Source organism: Notothenia rossii (assembly GCF_949606895.1).
Source record: "Notothenia rossii genome assembly, chromosome: 7".
NCBI lineage: Eukaryota > Metazoa > Chordata > Actinopteri > Perciformes > Nototheniidae > Notothenia > Notothenia rossii.
Genome location: NC_136905.1, coordinates 34,138,879 through 34,160,027, shown reverse-complemented (window position 1 = coordinate 34,160,027; position 21,149 = coordinate 34,138,879). Strand labels below are relative to the sequence as shown.

General features: G+C 45.9%; 1 protein-coding gene across 5 annotated transcripts in view; it reads left to right on the top strand.

Annotated features, from left to right (window-relative positions):
* Positions 1 to 21,149, top strand: part of LOC307047197 (oxysterol-binding protein-related protein 10-like) — a 139,871-nt gene that overhangs the window by 53,893 nt on the left and 64,829 nt on the right. The window lies entirely within an intron of this gene.

Genomic DNA, 21,149 nt, shown 5'->3' with positions numbered 1-21,149 from the left:
AATAATGTTTGTTGTCTAATTGAAACAGATCTGCTCCCACTGTAGACCATGGTCTCTGTGGGAACTCAGTAGGCATCAATGTCTCTCTGAGGTTTGTTCTCTCCCAGCTACATGTGTCACAGTTCTCTATCCCTTTTGTTAACTCCTTGCTGAGTCCTGGCCACCACACAGACTGTTTTGCTCTTTCTCTGTATTTGGTTATGCCCGTGTGACCTTCATGCAGCTTGGTGAGCATGTCAGCTCTGAGCGATGTAGGGATCACTACCGGCGTAGTTTTCGTTATGATTTTACTTGTGATGGCCACATGTAGCCCATGTATTGATTCCATCCGATGGTTGCAATAATACAAAACAAAAGGAAAACGTCTGCCTCTTCACAATGGCCAATAACAGTGAACGGATGGTTATTAAAGTAAGGTAAAATAAACAGAATCACATTAAGCCTGGTTAGTGTTGCCTGACTTTATATAAGTGTTTTTATAAGTGTGTGGTCGCGTTCTAGTCACTTTTCTCAGCGCTACTGCTTGTTACAACTTATATTCGCCGATCTTGCCGGTTTGCCGAGTGGGGCCAGCTGAGAGAATAGACCAGACTACAGCAAAGGTACATTTTGTCTAGAGGGCGCCATCTAGTGGGATCAACTGAAATGCCGGGTATTGCAGGAAAAAGGCAAAATTAATGCGGTCTTTACTATAATTTGGACAATTTTGTACCAATATTCGGCGTGCCGGATTCAAAAGCCCAACGGGCCGTATATGGCCCGCGGGCCTTAGTTTGCCCATGCCTGCTCTATAACTTGCCCCAGAAACTTTATTCTGCTTTTTGAGAACCCACACTTGTCGTTAAGTGTCACTCCTGCTTCCTGCAGTCGTGATAGCGTCCTCTTCAGCCTCTCATCGTGCTCTTTTTGTGTGGCTCCCCAGATGAGCATGTCGTACATCTGACACACAACACCTTCTAGGCCCTCCAGGATACGTGACATTCGTTTTTGGAAGTGTTCTGGTGCTGATGATATTCCAAAACACAGACAGTTGTAGCAGTATCGCCCAAATGATGTTATGAAAGTTGTTAGCAGAGATGATTCCTTGGACAGTGGAATCTGCCAAAATCCTGCATTTGCCTCAAGCTTTGAAAACACCTTAGCTCCAGCGATCTGTCCTAGGGTGTGCTCAACTGAGGGGACGGGATGTTTCTCTCTCAACACTGATTTGTTCAGCTCAGTGATGTCAGTGCATATTCTCACCCTGCCCGTGCGCTTGGGCACCACGACCATGGGTGCACACCATTCTGTGGGCTTCTCCACCTTTGAGATAACACCCTGCTGCTCCATGCGGTCTAACTCCTCTTTAACCTTAGGAAAGAGTGGGAGAGAAATGCGCCTAAGGGTTGCAAGGGAAAACAGCTGTGCCCCCGGCTCCAGAACAATGTTGTATTCTCCCTCCATTTTTCCTAACCCAGAGAAAAGCTTTGGGTACATTTGTTGTACTGTTTCCTTGGATTCTAGGGAGACATTATCTAGTCTAGCAACCAAGTGTAGTGCTAGAGCAGCCGACCCACTTAACAGTGGCATGGCCAGCCCTTCAACCACATATATATCTTCATTTATGCTTTTATCATTTTTACTCAGAGTGGCTTCACACTTTCCTTTTACCTTTAAAAGCTCCTTTCCTGGCCCCTTCAGAACCCTTGTTGGGCTCATCAGCCTGTTGAACTGGCTCTGAGTGTACAGTGTATGAGGAACTGCAGTAACATCTGCTCCAGTGTCGAGCCCAGGAATACAACATCATCATCTGCTTCCCCAGTCACTGTTGCAACATTCCACTCTTGCCTTTTTTTATTCCTGAACACTCTGGCATAATGGCCTTGTTTTCTGCAGAGGTTGCACATTGCATCCTTTGCTGGACACTGCTGCAAACTGTGCCCTCTTGCATCTCCACATCTTCTACATTGTGTTTGTTTATCCTGCAGTGCTCTTTTCTCTTTGTGTGTTTTAACGTGCTTCGGACGTGCGCCAAACTGTTGCCGCGCGTGCACGCTGTCGAGCTGTGTGCCGGCGATGTCTGTCCTGAAATTAACTTTGAGCATTTCTTGTTGCCTCTTTACCAGCTCACTTTGTCTAGCTTTATTTATTGCTCTCTCTAGCGTCAGTTCAGGATCCATTTATAATTGTTCTGATAGTCTTTTATCTTTCAAACCGACCACAATTCTGTCTCTCACCATTTCATCATGAAGAGCACCATATCCACAGTGCTCCGCCAGGCAATGCAGCGCTGTATGGAAGCTGTCAGCCGACTCGCCCAGCTCCTGCTGTCTCTGATTAAACTTTGCCCTCTCGAAAATTATGTTTCTTCGAGCCACAAAGTGTCCATCCAATCTTCCAGTAACTATCACGTACTCACTTGCTTCCTCTGGGCTTAAGTGCAGAGAAGTCAGTATGTCCTCTGCCTCCTCTCCCATAGTGTAGATGAGGGAATTCACCTGATTCTCGTTTGCTTGTGTCTCTAATCCAAACGCAATGCGGAATCTTTCAAAGCGTTTTATCCACTTAGGCCAGTCATCTGCCTTGAAATTGAACTTTTCCGGTGGTGAGACTTGAAACTGGTTCATGCTAGCTAGCTTTAGCCCCTTCCTCGGCGCTCCACGGAAAAAAATAATAATAGACGGCACTAAACCTGACGTACTTTTTGGTCCACTAGACACTAACATTGAATTGTTAATGTCTCGTTTTCACTTCTGACACCATGTTCTGTTGTTATAAGTGTTCACTATAACTTATATAGAGGCTCTTATATAGGAAAGGATTGGACCAACGTGTAGGTTGACTTGCTCTCGTTTATTAATCACCGATGCACAACACGTTACATCATAAAGGTTCCTACCCTATTATGTCTGATACTAATATTGCCGATAAACAAGGGTGCGGTACGGAAGATTCTGTGGCCACTCTGGTTCACATCATCACTAAACATTTAGATAAACGCAACACCTATGCAAGAGCCCTCTTCCTAGACTTCTCATCAGCATTCAACACAATACAAGCAGAGATCTTGGTGTCAAAAATGGCCAAAATGGAAGTAAATCCATACCTGATTTACTGGTATGCTGCTTTCCTCACTAGTAGAGAGCAACTTGTGAAGGTTAACAAAACCCTGTTATCTGCCATCACAACCAATGTAGGTGCCCCCCAGGGCTGTGTGAGTTCAGCTGTGCTCTTTACTCTATATATAGCGTGGTACAGAGTGAAGTAGCCCTCCACTACACATTTAATTTGAAAGTCTTTTATTTTGTTCTGCAAAGAGCAAAAATATGTATCTTATTATCACAGTTCGTGACACACACACACACACACACACACATAGTGCATTTCTCTCTGTGTTTCTGAAAAACTACCATAAATATGAAAATGTGGCCATCTTGTGTTACTTAAAGAGCAACTTGATGTACTGTAGTCTAATTATTTGTATTTGTAATATTTAATCTATAGTTTCTGATTTGGATGTCTGTTGTTTCTCTACATTTTGAATAATTCCATTTGATATGAATTGATTCATGTTTTGAGTTCCGTGGTGAAACTTGAATTCAAATACAATATCTACAGGCATTTATATCTTTCCACAGACAGAGAACAAGTGTGTCTGTGTGTGTTCAGCAATGGTGTTGTCAGAGGTGTGTATGAAGTGTGTAGTGGTTCTGTAATTTGTAAACATTTGGTTGAATACCAGGTACCGGAGCGTTTTTTGGCAAATTATTTCTCGTCCCAGAAACTCTCTCACTATGCGATCATTACACACTGGATGTAACTGCTGTGTGTGTGTGTGTGTGAGAGAGAGTCCTTAGCTGTCCACCACCTGGTGTGGCAGAGTGACAGAGGAGCCGTTGATAAATGAGCCTTGTTTGTCTCTTCCCTTCAGGAAATACGTGAGCAGTTCACCTTTTCCCTTCACAAAGATCGGCCCCCTCCTCACAAAGCGGAAGCTGTACTCCTTCAGAATGTTGTAGCAGTCTTCCACCACCTGGGGAACACACACACACACACACACACACACACACACACACACACACACACACACACACACACACACACACACACACACACACACACACACACACACACACACACACACACACACACACACACACACACACACACACACACACACACACACACACACACACACACACACACACACACACACACACACACACACACTAAACCTGATACTGAGCCTCTCCACATGGATCCTCTTCTTTTGCTTCCGTACGTATTCACAGACTTCTCTTTGTCCCCGAACACAGTGTAGCGAACGCGCCCTCTGCTGGTCGGAGTTAGACACTACATATTGCTAGATAACACTACATTTTTCAAACAATAAACTAACCATTCCTTATCAGAAAACACAGACAATTCTCACCACACTCTGAACATGATCTGTACTAATTGCAAATCATGTTAACCATGTAATTACTAATAACGTAGGTACAGTATATCAACCCACTGATGGCTCTGTATGCCACACTCTCCCCCCCAATAATACATGTCTCCAGAAATGTCAGATACCCAAAGTGTACCTTTTCAAACATTGAATCTTCACCCTGAAAACATGGTATTACTTATTTTAAAGTGGCACTTGACATTCAATTCAATTAGTACCCATTTCTCCAAGTATCTGACCCATTTAGACCTATACCACTAAACATCAGTTACTGTACTCTGGATCCCAATCAGATCAACTCTCAAATGTAACAGAACTCATATCGGCCTCTGTCCTTTTAGTCTGTTACCAGTCTCTTCTTTTGTACAGTATCAGTGCAATATGTTTTCCCGGAATTGTTTCTTCTTCACAGTCCATATAATTTCACCATTCTACTTTTCAGAGTCCATTTTCTCCGAACTAGGGTAATGTTCGTGTAATGTGAGTTCAACCCATTACCTCAACGTCTAGTGATGCCCACGGTCGCCACATAACCGGTGGGTTGCAGGCTGGTGACATACTCACGACGTGCAGACTCTCGGCCCCCGCTTCCTCCCACGTCGGCTCACCCAAAGCGTTGTAGGTCAGCTTTCGGGGACGGTGCCTGTGTCGTTGCAGGTAGCTGGTCGCTGGCGGAGGGTCAGGATCATTACATTACATTGCATTACATTGCATTTAGCTGACGCTTTTATCTAAAGTGACTTACAATAAGTGCATTCGACCAGGAAGATACAACCTTGAAGAAAACAGAATCATATAAGTACGTCAGGTTTCATAGAGCCAAACATTTCAAGTGTTACTCAACTGGCTTTAGATAAGCCAGCCCTTTATGAGTATATAAGTGCTTTGTTAGTAATTATATCGCTCGAAGTGGAGTCGAAAGAGATGAGTTTTCAGTCTGCGCCGGAAGATGTGCAAGCTATCTGCTGTCCTGATGTCAATGGGGAGCTCATTCCACCATTTTGGAGCCAGGATAGCAAACCCATGAGTTTTTGCTGATGGGAACTTGGGTCCCCCTCGCAGTGCGGGTGCAGCAAGCCGTTTGGCTGATTCAGAGCGGAGTGCACATGCTGGGGTGTACGGTTTAACCATGTCCTGGATGTAGGAAGGGCCAGATCCATTCGCAGCATGGTACGCAAGTACCAGTGTCTTGAAGTGGATTCTAGCAGTTACCGGAAGCCAGTGAAGGGAGCGGAGGAGCGGCGTGGTGTGGGAGAATTTTGGAAGGTTGAAGACCAGACAAGCCGCTGCATTCTGGATGAGTTGCAGAGGTCGGATGGCACATGCAGTTAGACCAGCCAGGAGGGAGTTGCAGTAGTCTAGGCGTGAGATGACGAGAGCCTGGACCAGAACCTGCGCTGATTTTTGGGTCAGCTGGGGACGTATCCTCCTGATGTTGTAAAGCGTGTATCTGCAGCAGCGGGTTGTAGCAGCGATGTTTGCAGTGAAGGACAGTTTGTTATCCAGGATCACAACCAGATTGCTTGCAGTCTGAGTCGGGGAAACAACAGAGGTGCCGATGTTGATTGTTAGGTCAAGAGTGGGACAATCTTTTCCCGGAAGGAAAAGCAGTTCAGTCTTGTCAAGGTTGAGCTTGAGGTGATGAGCAGACATCCACTGAGAGATGTCTGCTAGGCAAGCAGAGATGCGTGCGACGACCTGGGTCTCTGAGCGCGGAAAGGACAGAATTGGTCGGGTGTCGTCAGCGTAGCAGTGGTATGAAAAACCATGCGGGCTAATGACAGACCCGAGCGAGTTTGTGTACAAGGAGAAGAGACGGGGACCAAGAACAGTGCCCTGAGGGACCCCTGTAGTTAATTGACAAGGGTCGGACTCGGACCCTCTCCAAGTTACCCTGTAGGTGCGGTCTTTGAGGTATGAGGTGAGGAGGAAAAGTGCAGTGCCTGAAACTCCAAGTTTTTGGAGAGTGCGAAGGAGGATCTGATGGTTCACTGTGTCGAATGCAGCAGACGGGTCCAGAAGGATGATGACAGAGGAGAGGGATGCTGCTTTAGCAGTGTGCAGTTCCTCAGAGACAGCAAGGAGAGCAGTTTCTGTTGAGTGACCTGACTTGAAACCAGACTGGTACGGATCCAGAAGGTTGTTCTGCTGGAGATAACAGGAGAGTTGTTTAAAGACAGCGCGTTCAAGTGTTTTAGACAGGAACGGGAGGAGAGAGAGACAGGCCTGTAGTTTATAACATCAGACGGGTTGAGAGTGGGTTTCTTTAGGAGAGGGTTTACTCTTGCCTCCTTGAGACTGTTTGGAAAGTGACCAGAAGTTAGAGAAGTGTTGATGAAATGGGTGAGAAACGGTAGAATATCAGGAGCGATAGTCTGAAGGAGGTTTGAGGGGATAGGGTCCAGAGGCCAGGTGGTAGGACGGGCAGAGGTAACGAGGGTAAGAACCTCACTTGGAGAGTATGGGAGAAGGAGGTCAGTGTGTGGGTGAAGGGAGGGTCTGGTGACCCAGCGGTGAGTAAAGGTCAGAAAAAGAAGAGTGAATATCATCAAACTTTTTTTCAAAGTGGTTAACAAAGTCGCTTGACAGAAGGGAGGAGGGGGGAGGGACTTTGGGGGGGGTCCAACAGGGTGAGGAAGATAGAGAATAGTTTTTTGGGATTGGAATAGGAAGATTGGATCTTATCTTGAAAGAAAGTGCTTTTTGCCTGAGAGACGGAAGCAGAGAAAGAGGAGAGGAGAGCCTGATAGGTTAGGAGGTCGTCATGGTGTTTCGATTTCCACCATTTCCGCTCTGCTGGCCTAAGGATAGTTCTATTAGCACGCAGTGCGTCATTTAGCCAGGGAGCAGGAGGGGACTGACGAGCCTGCCGAGATGTGAGAGGACAGAGAGAGTCCAGAGAGGATGAGAGAGTAGAGAGGAGGGTTTCTGCAGCAGAGTTTGGAGGAAGGAGTTGGAACGAGTCAGAGAAAGGGAGGGTTGAGAGCACCGATGAGGCAAAGGTAGAGGGGGAGAGGGAATGAAGGTTGCGGCGGACAGGTGCAGAATTAGAAGAGATTAGTTTGTTATGTTTGGAAAGGGTTAGAGAGAATGAAATGAAGAAGTAATCGGATGTGTGGAGCGGGTTTACAAAGAAGTTAGAAGTAGTGCAGTTCCTTGAGAATATGAGATCAAGGACATTGCCAGCGTTATGAGTTGGTGGGGATGGAGACAGTGAGAAAGCAAAGGTGGTTAACAGAGATGTTAGTTCGTCTATCTTCCCTGTCTGGAGGTTGAAGTCTCCGAGAAGTACAGCGGGAGGGCCAGTTTCTGGGATGTGTGAGAGGAGATGATCTAATTCCTCCAAGAAGTCCCCCAAGGCGCCTGGTAGACGGTAGAGAACAACAATGGTTAATTGTATAGGATGGGTTACTGTGACGGCATGGAATTCATAGGTGGAAGGAGTGAAGTTAGGTAGCTTGAAGAGGGAAAAGCTCCAGTTGGGAGAGAGCAGGAGACCAGTGCCACCTCCTCTGCCAGAGGGTCTGGGTGTATGGGAGAAGGAATATGCTGTGGAAAGAGCTGCTGGGGTGGATGTGTTGGATGGAGTGATCCAGGTCTCTGTGAGAGCAAGGAAATCCAGAGACTGCAGGGAAGCGTAGCCAGAGATGAAGTCAGCCTTAAGAACAGCTGACTGGCAGTTCCACAGGCCCCCTGAAACGACATGTTGGATCTCAGTGGAGCATGTGGGATAGACAAGAGCAGGCCGGTTAAATCGATTAGGAGATACATGGGGCCAGTGATAATTGCGAGAGGACACATGAACAGGAATGGAGAAAATACACATGATTATAGCATGAGGGGCTAGAAAACCAAAGAGAATTGAATAAAACAAAAGAAAACACCAGCGATACTTAGCTCAATCAAAGTAGGATTTGCCTCTCTCGTGACTCCAACAGGACTCTAATGTCTTTGTCAGTCTTCGTCTGGCTGAAGCTGACGCTCCAGGAAAGAGCCACCTAAGATGGACACCTGATTGCTGAGTTCTCACAGCTGTGGGGGCACGCCCCTCTAATTAGTTAACTCTCTTCAGCTGGTGGGCGACAGCAGAGTGTTCCTGCCTATTGTAATGCAGGGTTGAGGCGCGTGACCCACTGAGACCTGTGTTACAGTTTGAGTTGAGAAGATCTGAGATTTAAAATCTCTCAGAAATCGCCGTTTTAGCTACAATAACTACAGAACAATTATACAGATTAGAATAAATGGAACAGAGAAGTGTATTTAAAGAAGAATATAACTTACAGTGATTGCTGAGTCAGTATAGATAGTGTCCTCACCGTGTCTGGATGCACATCCTCTGATGACTCTTGTAGACTTTCCCCAGGCTCTGCCGTGCCGTTCTCACCATCTCCATCAGCTGTGATGCCGCTGTTGTCAGTCTCTGTCTCCTCTTGAGCAACCGTTGCATCTTCCAGATCTGGAGCTCCGTCTTGCATCGTCAGAGCTGGTGCAAATGGCTTTGCCTCTGAATTCAAATCTGTAGCTGGATTCAACTCTGCAGCTCTCTGACTTAGTTCTTGGTCGTAAGGGAAATGGCACACCAGCTCAACTTCATCACTGCTTTCGCTGTCTGAATCTTCCTCTGGTTCGCCGGTTTGGTGTTGTCTTATTCTTATCCGTGTCTGTATTTTCCTCTCTTGTTTTGCAGGGGTTGTTTCCGGTTTCCCCAAGGGCAGACTGTGACATGGGAGTAGGAGGTTCCTGTGCAATACGCGACTCTTACCTCCTCCCTCTGGTGCTACTTCATACACCGGGCTGTCACTACTCCTTCTCTTCACCACCAAATGCACTTTAGTTTCCCAGTAGGACCGCAGTTTACCAGGGCCGCCCCTCTCTGACAGGTTACGCACGAGCACCCGTCCTTCAGGTTGCAGGTCGGCTTCATGTGCTCTTTTGTCATAGCCTGTCTTGCCCCGTAGAGCTTCCCGGGCCGCTGTTTTGGATGCGATCTCATAGGCTTGTCGTATTCGGTTTTGCCAGTTCTGTACATATTCAGTGTAAGTCTCTTTTGCCTCTCTGGGCTGTAGGTTGAAAAGCAGATCTACTGACAAACAAGGTGACCTTCCGTAGAGCAAGTAGTAGGGAGAGAACCCTGTGACCCCACTGCGGGTGCAGTTGTACGTGTGCACCAGTTTTGTCAATGAGCTCTTCCAATCAGCCTTCTGTTCACTTGTGAGGGCGCGGAGCATTGATAAGATAGTTCTATTGAACCGTTCACACTTCCCGTTGCCTTGGGGGTGGTAACATGTTTTGTGGGACCTTGTCATGGGAGCCCTGGTTGCTTTGTGAGGTCGCTTTGCATTGAGACACTCACACTCTTGGGTGACAAACTGTTCTATGTCAGAGTACATACGAGCCCAATAGAATCGATCTTGGATCAGGTTCAAAGTTCTCTTGACCGCGAGGTGTCCCATTTCTCTATGAAGCTCGTGGAATACTGTTTGACGATACTCTTTTGGGAGGATAAGCTTTAGTTTATCTCCTACTTTCCTAAAGAGAATTCCCTCCTCATTGACATTCAACTTTGCCCACTGTCTCATTAATTAGACCCTCCAGAAAAACGCGGGCAAAAATCCTTGATTATGCGGGCTAAATTCCTTGATTATGCGGGCTAAAATCCTTGATTATGCGATTAAACATGCAGGGTTTTTATGTGATTTTATGCGGTGAAATTGCGGGAAGTTGCGAATATGTGGAAAGTTGCGAAATATGCTAAATATGCGGGGGAAAAGAATAAAACATTTTTTAAATATTGGGCTGTCTTATTTATTCTCTCTCACACACAACCTGCCACTAACGTTAAACCCCTTTACTATTCAATTAAACACATTCAATATTTATTTATTGTAAAAGCAATTGGGCTATTTTAATCTCACACCCCCCCCCCCCCCCCCCCACACACCCCCCACACACACACACTTCTCCGCCTCATTCTGTTTTCATTTACTCGTTCGTTATCTGACCAGCTTCAATCTTGTAGGCTACTGACTTCGTTTCTTGATCCCTCGGTGAACGTGAGTTGAATGGCTTTCTTGTCCGCAGCAGCAGAAAGCATTTTCGAATGTTTGAATGAATCAAAGTGGGTCGCCACCGTCGATTTTCTCTTATGCTCCAACACACAGTTGCACGGGGTGCAGAATAGTTTCCCCCCACTTTTTGCCCGGTCTTTAATACAAATGTTCGTTGGTAAATGAGCTCTATACAGTGTTGTTTACATTCTGTGATGCACGAGCTGATGACGTCACGTCAAGACGAGTTCACTTTTTTTTCTTCTCAACTTTGTGTGGAAAAATGCGGGGATTATGCGGCCTTTTGATAAATATGCAGCCTTTTAAAAATCTGCGCCATTTTGCTGATTATGCGGTAAATTCTGCGATCGCAGAATCGCGTTTTTCTGGAGGGTGTAATTAATACTCTGACGTCCGCCGGTTCTGCTTTCAGATCTCTCCTGGACGGGTGCTGATTTTCCTTCTCATAATGCAGAACTTGGCCTATGACAGGATCTCTCTCTTGACTGTCTCGTATCTGTTCTGGTGTCAGGGGATCAAGGGTGTGCACTCGCATCTCTCACTAAGTTTAGTGTCTCTATGGGGACTGTTGCTACCCAGACCGAGGGGGTGTCTCCCTGCACACTGACTCCCTGCACTGCTGCACTGAACACCTCCTGACCCACCTCCTCTGTACACTGTGTCATGAACGCATTAATGTCTAATGGAATGCGGGATAGGCTATCCGCATCTGCTTTACTCTTTCCCGGCCTATACTTAATGGAAAGGTCAAACTCGGACATCTCCCCCACCCACCTATGACCTGTAGCATTAATCTTAGCTGTTGAGAGGATATAGGTTAAGGGATTGTTATCTGTATATTCTACAAAGTGTGGGGCATGATAAAGTTAATCCAGAAACCGTTCACATATTGCCCATTTTATTGCTAAAAACTCAAATTTTCCCGAGTGCATGTGATAGTTCTTTTCCGGTGGTGTTAGAGTCCTGGAACCATAGCATATAACTACCATCTTACCATTCTGTCTCTGATACAGTACTGCTCCCAATCCCTCCTGGGATGTGTCTGTGGAGAACGAATGGTTGGGTCATCTCTGGGTACCCCAGAAGGAGAGGCTCTACCAGCTTGTCTATGAGAGAGTTCAATGTCCTTTGGTGGTGGTTATCTGTCCATTGTAGGGTTGCCAGAAACTGACCATGATCAAAATCGATTATTCGGCCGCCCTGGCGAATAATAATCGATTATTCGACCAGCTGTAGCCTGTATTATTAATAATAGCAGCATTGCAATAAATAAATTGTGCGCGCATCGCGCATCTTCAAATAAAGGCAATGGCAGGCACTTTAGAAAATAACAAAAAAATAAACCACCATCATGTAGCCTGTATTAATAATAGCAGCATTGAAATACATTCAATAAATAGCCTATTGTGTGTGCGTGCATCTTGCATCTTCAAAAAAAGGCAATGGCAGGCACTAGAACAATAGGCCGTACAATTTCACCTTCATAGCCTAGTTAACAATCACAAATAAAATAATAATGCAGTAATCAGTCCACATAAACAATAGCATCACTTGCTTATCCATCGAAATAATAAATCAAAATGGTATTATAGTCTATAAATAACAGTAGGCCTATTGTATTGAACATTCTAACTAACAGTAGCGAGTGAGTCTTTTAGGCTATAGAAATTAGGCTCCAAATAATACAAATTAAAGCTTCACTTGCAACAACAAAACTTCTTACTATTTAGTTGTTTTTGTTCAAAAAGATGAGCTGGTCAACGTGGTCAGGGTGTAGCCGAGAGCGCAGCCGGTTAAGGATCAGTCCTGCCGCCGAAAAAACCCTTTCCGAGGGCACAGACGTGGCCGGCACACACAAATATGACCTCGCAAGTTGTGCCAACCTTTCGTACTTCGTCTCATTTACTCTCCACCAATCGAGGGGATCCAAATGGGGAGCGATGCACTTTTCATCACAGTAGTGGGTTAACTCCATTTCAGGCGTTACAGGTTCCTCCGCGTGGTATTCTTCTCCAAACAATGTTAGCATTGCTGACTTGTTGTCGTATCGTGGTCTCTTGGTCGCTGCAGACCCCCCCGCTGAAGACCCCCTCGCTGACTCAGACTCAGTCTCAGAGGAGTCCTCCTTGGTGATCTCTGGTCTGGTGTCTGCTCCTAAGGCTGAAAGCAGCTCCTTGACTCTGGCCTTGACAGCATTCCTGAGCGCATCGTTAGCAAACTTCAGATGTTTATGCCGCGGGTCAAGAAACGATGCGATGAACGGAACGTTCTTGGCACTCTCCACTTCGTCGGGTTTCAGTCGCCGTTTCAGTGACACAGACACGGTTTGCTTGTACTCCGCAACCTTTTTAGACTCTTCTGGAGCAACAGGCAGGTGTTTGGTCAGCAAAGTTGCTGTGACAGGATAAATCATGGAGCTGGAAACCCCTGACTCTCCACACAGGGCAGTAGTAGCACATTTCAGGGAGCGCAACACCGGCAGCATCTCTTCCATCACAATCCAGCTATCATCGGCCAGGTCAAGGGTCCTAGCGTCTGACAGAATTGTGACACTTCGGTCAGAAAGAACCGCAGCAACAGCCCAGCGTTGCTCCAGCAGGCGATCAAACATGTCGTAGATGGAATTCCACCTCGTACGACAGTACTGTATCTGGCGGTGAACTGGCAGTGTTTGATCAACCTGAAACATAATCAGAATTAGCTTTGCCACATCACAGGTTTAAGTAAAAGAAGCAAAAATGTGTTTTTATGCAAGTTCTATCATTTTTGTTACTTCCATAAAAAATAAAAGGAAAAAGAAAGGGGGTGCAAACAAAGAAACAAAGAAACCTGTTTCTGACACAGCGCCTGTGTTGCTACTGTGCTGTGGTGGAAATATGACACAAGTCGACTGGCACGGGCGACAATATGATGGATGGCCTTCAGCTTGAATCCATCATTGATTGCAAGTTGGAGTGTATGGGCATAACATGGACTTGAATCTCAATCCAAGTACTCATTATTGGCGAGAGTGACATTGCTCGCATTGTCATGCACACACGCAGTCACTTTCTCCAGTATCCCCCAGGACTCGGTAGCACTGCGGAGCCCCTCGGCTAAATTCTCTGCCGTGTGCCGTTCGGGCGTTCCAGGGGTCTGTAGAACCGCACTCTTCATCTCCCATTCACTGTCGATGTAATGGCAGGTTATGGTAACGTACAATTCTGTTGTGAGTGCTGTCCACCCGTCGGTGGTTATCGACACCTTTGAGACAGTTGACAAGCTTCTGCGCAGATCTTCTGCCTTATCTTTGTACAGCTTTTCTATACGTTTGGTCATTGTAGTACTGCCCGGGACCCTGTACTCTGGTTCCACGCTTGCCATAAGCTTAAGGAAACCCCCTCCTTCCACGAAACGTATTGGCAGCATGTCCTTCGCTATCATATAGGTGATTAGTGCAGTTATTTCACCTGCACGCATGTCATCACAACGACGTGGCCTTGAAGTGAAGTTGGTAATGGCAGGCTGTGCTGCGTCTTTCTCTGTAACCTCTTTGGCGTGCTTCGCACTCAAATGCGAACGCTTTGTTGAGGTTGAGCTGTGATAGACCAACATCTTTTCGCAGAGCTTGCATTTAACTTCCTTTGGACTTGTAAGTTCGAAGTAGTTCCACGAGGAGGAACTCTTTTTACCTGCCGCTTTGTTCATCTTTAGTCGCACGTGTGAGGGAGAAGGGGGGTGGGGGCGGGGGCGGTGTGTAGCGTGCTGCAACAGCAGTCTGCTCTGCACGCAGGCTTCCTCCAAGTTTACAGTAAAACAAACTGGTGGTGTGACCAATGGCCATTTACAATTATTAATACTATTACTATTATTAGCATTAGTCAATATTTTGGTTGAAACTAAGCCAGACAAAAACAAAAAAAACAAATAATAATAAAAAGATATATAAATAAAATCGATTTTTAAAAATAATATTCGATTATGGAGACTGTAACGAATATTCGAATAATCGAATAATCACTGGCATCCCTAGTCCATTGTATAGGAGTGTTAGGTGGGAGGTTCCCTTTCTTCCTGGTAGTGGCCCTGACCTTCTCTCTGTTCATTTGATCAGGTGTTGTTGAGAGCAGCTGGTAGAGAGGCTGGGCTATTCTGGAGAAGTTTGGGATTTATGTTCGGTAGTATGAGAGGAATCCCATTACTCTTCTCAGCTCTCTCACTGTTGCAGTAAGGTCGACTGGAGGGTCCCACCAGGCGGGTTTATGTTTTTTTGAGTTGTCACCTGGGGCTGATGCGGTGTTAGTTGGTGATTTTAATCCCTCTCCTCCGGTTATCTGCTCAACACTTGCCGCATAGGCGGTTTTGACTGTTTGCAGGTGACCAACAACAGTGCGCTGAGTCAGGGTTATACTGTATTTGTTTGTGTTGGCGATGGGGACTGGTACATAACCTGACCTTTTTCTGGGGACCCTGACTAGACCCTCCTCTATCACCTCCCCCTCTGACAATGTCGGCTCTTTACTTGGGACTAGAAGCAGATCTTGGCCATGATACTAAGCCCCAGTGTTGACATTAACTTACACTGTGGTGATCTGTTCAGCGCCCAGAGTGATTGTTCTTTTTCCTGTGTGTACCATTCCTACATCTTCCTCACTAATAAGGGCATGGATAAGCTGAAGCACTGCTTGTGCTGTCTTGACTGTTATCTGGAAGACTTGATACACAGTATGGATGGTCTCTGTTTTTGTTGTCTGACTACCCTCTCCTGTTATTTCCTCTATCACGTTGTAGCCAATTATGGGCTCCGCTGCTACGTGTGGGTCACTTGACACTAAAATAGGTACTAGAAGTGGTTTTGTCCTGGCGGATTCTTTCCGTAGTCTAAACTCTACCTCCACCCAGCCCATGAAAGGAATCTCAGTCTGGTTGGCTGCCACTCCCAACAAAATGTCTGAGCCTAACAATTCACTGAGAGGTCGCACCGTGCTGTGTGGTAAGTGCAGCTTTCTCCATTCTTCATTAATGATGGTCGCCTGTGCGCCTGAGTCCCATAATGCTACTACTGGAACCGTATCCAGTGTGCAGTGGACAATGTGTCTCTTCGCAATCAACTTGATGAGTTTTTCCTTGCGTCGTGGTGGGAGGTAGTTGACTGATGAGATTTGAGGCGGTGTGGGAGGGGGGACAGGTTGCTGCATGTTCAGACTGGATGATTCATGGGCTACCGAGGGTCCCGGCTCGGCAGCCCGGTCTCGTTTCCCTGCTGCTCTCTGGCCCGTCGACATCCTCTGGAGAAATGCCCCTCTTGCCCAAACTTAAAGCAATGTCTGCAGGAGTCACCTATCTGAGCTTCCTGACACGCCCTACAACCCCTGGGCCGACTACGGCTGGGTGTGAACGTTTTCTCTGTCGGTCTAGCTTGTGTGGCTTCCACTGTCTGTAACATCAACTTCTTAATTTCTAGAACCTCCGCCCTGAGCGCTCCTATTGGGTCTGTCTCTGTCTTGGGTCCCTGTCTTTTCTTACTCTTCCCCCTGCTTCACGGTGAGTAACAGTGTCAACTGCTGCCGCTGAGGCGTCAGGTGGATACACCTCCGCCTGCACTTCACTGACTTTTGGGGGCTTGTTTATGATTGACTTTCTCAGTTTTATTTATCTTTCTTGTTCTAAGTTTGCAGCCTCACTGATTCGCTCAATTAACACCTCATCTGTGACAGTACGGTCACTGAGATACGGTTTGAACTGGAACTTAACCGCATCACTGTAAAGACCAGTCTCTATGGAGCGGAGGAATTTTTTCTGAATTTGGCGCAGGGTTAAACTGCTCACCTTCCTCACCTGCATCTTCATCACTGGCTTTTCTCATTAGCTTCTCTTTCAGTTCTATTGCTCTGAATAAGAAATTCTGCGCTGACTCCTTTGGATCTTGTGTCATGTTCATCAGGCGATGCAGTAGGTCGGAGGAGGAGTCCACTTTGTAGTGACCCTTGAGTATGGTCTTGAAGGTGTGCAGCGTCAGCTCTCGCTTTATTTCCAACATCTCCCGCAGATGAAGACCTGGGCTCACAGCACGTGTGACTGCTTCAATGATCTCCACTTCTCCATGTCCTTTCCGCTGTCCAGACTCGATCTGGTTGATGAGGCTTGTGTAGGACAATTTGTCCTTTTGCCCCGCTTCACCAATCTGTCCAATTATCCGGAACTCCCGCCTCAGCGTCACCTCGGGCAGTCTGATTGGTGCTGTGGTGGCAGTCCTTGTGTCCTCTACCTTTGAGGTCACGCTGGCAGGCGCAGTGTCTCATCCTGCTGCTTGTATCTTCCGCTTAATCTTTTCCTCCAACGCCCCGATTTCCTCTTCCATCTGCTGCTGTAACTTCTGGTACTGCATTTTCAACTTCTCTAACTCACTTGTCTCCTGAATTACAATCTCAGCCTCAGTTTCCCCCAGTGTCGGCTTCAGAGAGGCAGGTAGGACAGCACATGCTGCAGATACTGCTGATACGACTCTGCGGACTCTTCATCCTCCTCGATTTCATCTAACGTCGTCTCCACCAACCTTTTGAGGGTGCGTCTTGTTTTGCTGGCAAACCCCCCAACAGGTGCGTTACACTTTAGATGCTCACACAGGGAAATGAGCTCCCTCTCCTCCAGCGTCAGCAGTATCCTGCTGACTTCGTCCCTTGCTTCCTCCATGGTCCTCCTCTGCTCGTCCGTCTATGCTTCTATGCGTCTGGGCGTGGGGCTGAATCTAACCATCCTCTGCTACCAAAATATGTAGCGTGGTACAGAGTGAAGTAGCCCTCCACTACACATTTAATTTGAAAGTATTTTATTTTGTTCTGCAAAGAGCAAAAATATGTATCTTATTATCACAGTTCGCCACACACACACACACACACACACACACACATACACACATACACACACACACACACGCGCACACGCACACGCACACACCGTGACTTAACTCAAGTGTGTGTTTACGTTCTCTGAACGTATTCACGCGAGACTTCTCTTTGTCCCCGAACACAGTGTAGCGAACACGCCCTCTGCTGGTCGGAGTTAGACACTACATACTGCTAGATAACACTACATTTTTCAAACAATAAACCAACCATTCCTTATCACACTCTGAACATGAGCTGTACTAAATGCAAATCATGTTAACCATGTAATTACTAATAATGTAGGTATATCAACCCACTGATGGCTCTGTATGCCACATATACACTGATGATTGTCGTACCAACACACCAAATCAAGTCATCATTAAGTACTCTGATGATACTGCAATAATATCTCTGCTCAGTAACACAGACGACCCTGAGCTGCACCAACAGGCTGTAAATCAGGTGGTTGAGTGGACTGATAACAATGCTCTTGAGATCAACACCAAGAAAACTGAGGAAATCATTTTTGGCTCACCATCTGACTCCCATAAAGTCCCCATTGTCATCCATACAGATGAAATCAAGCAGGGAGTTTCATACAAATACTTGGGTGTAATGATTGACCATCTGCTGTCATGGAAGGATCACATTGAATATCTGTGCAAAAGGACAAAACAAAGAATTTATTTTCTCCGCCGTCTCAGGTCTTTTGGGGCGAGCAGAGAAATTCTTCTGTTGTTCTTTACATCTGTGATCATGTCTATTCTGCAGTAATGCAACACTAACTGGTACAAATGTTTGTCAGCAGCTTTAAAATGAAAACTGCTCCACCTGTTAAAAATCTGCTCAAAGATTGTTGGTCAACCCTGTCAGAGACTCAGCCTATCATAACAATCTAGTGAGGCTGTCCAACAACATCATCTCTGACCCAAACCATGTTCTGAACAGTGAATATGAACTGCTGCCATCTAATCGGAGATACAGTACAGGGTCCCACGATTCAATAAAGTCAGACTGAAGCACTCCTTTGTGCATCAGTCAATCCTCACAGTAAATACAGAGCTAAATCCCAGATCAAATGCACGCTGAAGGCTCTTTGAGCATGTTTTCTCTCAGTGATTGTGCTATGATGTTAAATGTTTGTTGTTTGTGTTTCATGTATTGTGTCTGGATACTTGTCTGTTGATGTTGGACATGGAGCTGCTGTGACGCAAGTCAAATTTCAGACTTGATCTGACAAATAAAGTATTATCGTATCGTATCATATACTACAGGAACAGCATCGTTCTTCAGTGCCCTACGCTGTGCATATCCGGCATGAATCGCTGAAAGGTTTTGGGAAGCTTTGTTTCGTGAAATGCTGGCAGAGGGTGTGGCCTCTGGGTATTCACACGTCACTGTTCCCAGGAAGTAAACAATGGAAAATGAGAAATCTCCAATGAGGCGTTTTGGGGCAGCATCAGTGGCGAGCCGTGACTTTTATACCTAGGCCCTCTGAGCCCCCACTTCCCTCGAAAAAAAGAAGAGTTATTACGTCTCAGCGTGTACTTCAGCGATCAATAATCATAAAATCATAAGAACATGGCCATAACCAATAACATCCCATTTCCAATATGAAAAAACACTGAAACTTGTTTATTTATTTATTTTTGGTAAATGTCTGTAGGTGTGTCTGTGCTCCTGAATCAGCCTCTCCTGTCTCCCTCCTCTCCCCCCTCTACCCCTGCTCCTCTTTGAGGCAGCAGCAAAGACTAGTTTTAGCTCTCAACAAGTTTTAAAAGTGTCTTACCTTTTTTCACCTAGTTAACTTTTGTTTAAATGTTATTCATGCATATTTTACTAATCACTACCCCCTCAAATGAAAATATGTGTTTACATAAATGGTGACCAAACCGTTTGAGACCCACTGAGAACTTAGACTAAGTTAACTATCTAAAAACTCAGAGAGTCCTTAACCTCACAAGAGCTGAGGTTATCCCGAGCTTGAATGACACACAGAGACCAATCAAGGGCTTTGATTTATGATCTGTATGGCAGTGGTCATGTCGGCAGGCCACATCATGTAGACAGCCAGTCACCCTGTGTGAGGCCGGCCACTTAACAGGCCAGGCCATCGGGAAATCCCCCGGTCCTCCCGATGGCCAATACGGGACTGGGTACAGGAGGCGTAGAGCAAGGGATCATTGTCCACAAATTAATCGATCACAGATGGCGTCGTGGTCACGGACGAATAACATTATTTATTTATTTTTAAATCCGCAAAATATACTTGGGCGGCCGTTAATATACCTGGCCCGCCCAAGTATATTCTATGTGTGGGAAACACTGAACACTTATCATGACAGGGCACCCACAGCCAAGTAACAATTAAAAATGAATTAAGTCGGCACGGCGGCTCACATTGAAAATGACCTAGGTCTGACATGAGCCATCATGAACATATTTATGCTAATCATAAATCTATCGACCATAAATTTATAGATTAGATTTATGATTAGAAAATTATAAAAGTAGGGTAGCCATGTGGATATTATCCGGCTGAAAAAAACGTGCATTTATCTAACAGGTTAGTTTTCCACAGACCTTATTTCCAGCTATTTTCCAAAATCCTATGGAGAAATCCCATTGCTTTTTTGTCAGGGAAGCCATGCGCAGCTTACTTCTGGGTTTTAGGACGCGTCACTGCACCACTCTATGGCTGCGTTTCAGGTCGACTATTTTAATTTTCTCGGTCCTCGGTCTCACCGGAAGTTGATTTGTCTGCGCCATCTTGAGTACCGTCCCATGGCTCTTATTTCTGCAGAGGACCGAGGATCGAGGATCGAGGAGCGATAATGGAGGAGCGATAACCAAGGAACCACCAGACCATCCTCCGATGAAATCCTCAGATACTCGCCCCGCCCCCTTACTGTGTATCGCTCACTGATTGTACGATACAGCGCATGCACTGATCTGATGCTTCTTGACATGAGAGCCGTTTCCCAGCGGAGTGAAGAAGATACATGAACCTCAGGAGAGTGACTTCTCAGTCTATACTGTGTTTTGTTTAAGTTAATGTATCATTTAGTCACAAATATGTGACATATCTGAACAACAAAGTGGTCAAAAATTATTTTATTGGAAACATTTTCATAATCGCTTTTTTCATTCGTTTTCATTTACATTTTAAGAATGGTGTTTATCTTTTTTGAGAATGAGCTCTTATTTCATTTGATTTATTTGGGTCTACAACAGATGATATAAATGTATATGTCAGTAAATGTTTACTAACAGACACGGGGGGGGGGCGGGGGGTCAGCTGTGCGGCGTCATCACAAATGGACGTCGCTTCACGTGACGTCCCATTGCTCTTAAAACTCATTTCCCTGCTTCACGTGGTTTCCTTGCGTCTCTCCATGCTTCCCTGGTGGGAGGGACTAGACGCAGGGAAACGACGCAAGTGAGGGACGCAAGGTTTTCATTTAACCGACCTGAGACGGGGCCCATGGCTGCGTTTCACTTCGGTATTTACTTGCGGTGGGCCGGCGGTACCGAAGTGGGCCGGTCGAGAGTCCCGGGCTGATTTGTAGTCCCAGTCCGCCCCTGGATTTGTCTAATGCGCTTACTCGATATCCCTTAATGAGATGGTGTATGGTTGATGTATAATTCCTGCTCTCCACAAGGTCAACCTTTGGAACTTGAACAACATTGCTTTTATCTACTCCCACCCTTACGACAAATCATCAATGTGCACACCCAAGGCGATAAACAATTTAAATGACACTATTCTAAAGTGTAATG